The sequence below is a fragment of the Vicia villosa genome, linkage group LG2 (genome assembly GCF_029867415.1).
Source record: "Vicia villosa cultivar HV-30 ecotype Madison, WI linkage group LG2, Vvil1.0, whole genome shotgun sequence".
NCBI classification, from domain to species: Eukaryota; Viridiplantae; Streptophyta; class Magnoliopsida; order Fabales; family Fabaceae; genus Vicia; species Vicia villosa.
Genome location: NC_081181.1, coordinates 37,071,617 through 37,074,895, shown reverse-complemented (window position 1 = coordinate 37,074,895; position 3,279 = coordinate 37,071,617).

Genomic DNA, 3,279 nt, shown 5'->3' with positions numbered 1-3,279 from the left:
AGAAAAACGTTAGCTTTCAGTTGAAGAAAACAAATTTCATTAGGAAGAAGACAACGGTATGAAGCAGAAAATTTCAAAAGTTGAGTTTTGATGATCAGTGCCAAATAGTAAAGAATTCTAAAAATACGAGGAAAAAGATCAGGGAGGTGCTGGATTTAGGGGAGAGAGTTCTTGAATTTTCCCATCCAATTCAGAGTGGGATTCAACATAGAAAGATAATTCAACTAAGTCCTGGATCACAAGCTAACAACAAGACCATTTCGTTTGCCAAAAATAATTACCTTTCTGGAGGTATACCTCTAACTTGTGAGTCCATCTCAAGTTCGAATATTAGGAACTGCAACAGAAGAGGAGCTAACAGTGGGAGCAACAATGCAGCAGAGGGGATTTGGAATTCTATATCAAGACTGGGGATCATCAACATTTCTGAAAATTTTGACCCGATCAAAAGTTTGAAGGAAATGGAGTTGAGGGATCATAAAGAGGAGAAGGTGGCAAAGGGGACCCAAAACCATGCACCCCCATGATAATTTTATCGTATAATATTCGTGGTGGCGGGAATCGGGCTAAACGCAAGAGAGTTGGATTTCTAATTCAAAAAGGAGATGCTGATCTTTGCTTTATTCAAGAATCTAAACTTAGTGGAATTGGTGTGGATATGGTTAGAGAGTTGTGGGGAGGAGTTGATGTTGAATGGTCTTACTTGGATGCCAATGGAGCATCGGGTGGTATTTTAACTATGTGGAAGAAAGATTTTTTTTCCCTCAATTATAGTTTTAGGGGAGAAGGTTTTCTAGGTCTATGTGTGGAGAAGGAAGGTAAAATTGTCTACTTGGTTAACGTTTATGCTTCTTGCGACAAAGTTACTAGGAGGAGAACATGGAATCATTTATGTGAGTTTAAGAACAACAATGCGGTTGGATCTTGGTGCATCGGGGGCGACTTCAACGCTATCTCCAATCTTGATGAAAGAATTGGAGTTAACACTAGTGATTCTAGTAGGGATCTAAGATCCTTTAATGAATTCATAGAGGATATGGAGTTAGTGGATCTCCCTACAATAGGTGGAAAGTTTACTTGGTTCAAAAGCAACGGGAAGGCTATGAGTAGGCTTGATAGATTCTTATTATCGGAAAGTCTTGTTGATGATTGGAAGGTGGATGGACAATTTATAGGAGAGAGGGATGTGTCGGATCATGCTCCCATTTGGTTGAAAAATAATAGAAAGGATTGGGGTCCTAAGCCATTTAAATTCAATAATTTATGGTTTAGGCATGAAGAGTTTGTCAAGTTTGTGGAAGATGAGTGGGATAAAATAGAAGTTAAAGGTAGAGGAGATTATTGCTTGGTTGAAAAGTTGAAAATCCTTAGAAGTCGGATCTCTTGGTGGAACAAAACGGTTTATGGATGGATAGATCTCAAGATCGACAAAGACGTGAAAGAGTTGCATTCTTTAGATAACTTGTTTGTTCATTTTGCAGGTAATGTTCCGGAAGAGGTGGTTGAGAAAAGGTTGAAAGTGGTGGAGGATTTGTGGAATAATCTTAACAAAAAAGAAGGGCTTCTTAGATTAAATTCGAGACAACTTTGGCTATCCGAGGGGGATGATAACACTCGCTTTTTCCACAATTCTTTAAAAGATAGAAGAAGAAGAAGGAACACCTTATGTACCTTGGAGTCTAGGGAGGGAAGATTAGAGGAGGTCAAGGAGGTTAAAGACTTCATTTTCAAACACTTTGATGGATTCTTTAGAGAAGAGGTTTGTACTAGACCGGAACCGAATGGGATTAACTTGAAAATGCTTTCTTTAGAGGAATCTTTGGATCTTGAAAAACCTTTTTCCGAAGAAGAGATCAAGGATGCTATTTGGTCATGTGATGGGAATAAAAGTCCGGGCAAGGACGGCTTCTCATTGGAGTTCTTCAAAAGGTTTTGGATTATCCTTAAAGACGATTTGATGAAGTTATGCAATGATTTCTTCTTAAAAGGTACGCTTGTCAAAGCCATCACCTCTTCTTTTCTTGCAGTTATTCCTAAAAATAATAATCCTCAAGATTTGTCCGAGTATCGACCAATTTGTCTAGTGGGGAGTATTTACAAGATTCTTGCGAATATTTTGGCGGCTAGAATGAGAGGTGTTTTGGATAAGTTGATTTCTACCAACCAAACCGCCTTTGTTCCGGGTAGGAGTATGATGGACGAAGTCCTAATGGTTAACGAGATGCTTGATTGGGCTAAAAGAAAAAAGAGGGGGTGTCTTTTACTTAAAGTGGATTTTGAAAAAGCTTACGATTCTATTTCTTGGAATTACCTAAGATGGATCATGGGAAGAATGGGGTTTGGGAAGAGATGGATGAAATGGATGGAATCTTGTATCTTCTCTAGTCACATGTCCGTTTTGGTGAACGGTAGTGCTACTAAAGAGTTTAAAGTTCAAAGAGGCCTTCGTCAAGGTGACCCAATTTCTCCTTTCCTCTTTGTTATTGCTATGGAAGGTCTTAGTGCTCTTATGAAGAAATCGGTGGAGGTGGGGGATTTTCAACCTTTCAAATACGGAGAAGAAGATTATGTGGATATTCTCCAATTTGCGGATGACACCATTATTATCGGAGAACCTACATGTGACAATCTTTGGAGCATGAAAGTGATCTTGAGAGGTTTTGAACTTGTTTCCGGTTTGAAAATTAATTTTCACAAAAGTAACTTCTTTGGTATTAATATAGGTGAGTGGCTCTCTACCTCGGCCACTTCTTTCTTATCTTGCAAAAAAGGATCATTTCCTTTTAAATTTCTTGGTATTTGGGTGGGAGAAAGAGCTAATAAGAAGAAGGTGTGGAAGGACGTGGTTTCTAACATAAAATCTAGATTGTCGAGGTGGAAGGGAAGGAACATTTCCATTGGTGGAAGGGTGACTCTTATAGGTTCGGTGCTTAATGCCATCCCTATTTTTACCCTTTCTTTTTATAAAGCACCGAGCTTGATAATCAAAGAGATTAGAGGTCTTCTTAGCAACTTTTTGTGGAATGGAAATGCAAATAAAAGAAGTATACATTGGGTGAAGTGGGAGAACGTTTGCAAACCTAAGGAGAAAGGAGGGTTAGGTATTAGAGATGTTGGAGATTTAAATAGAGCTCTCCTTCTTAAATGGAGGTGGAGAATTTTGAGGGAGGACAACGCCATATGGAGTAGATTTTTACTCTTGAGATATCATAATCCGAAATTCAAAGTTCTAGCTTCTTGTGGGGAAGTTTTAAATAGGGATGATTCAAGTTGGTGGAG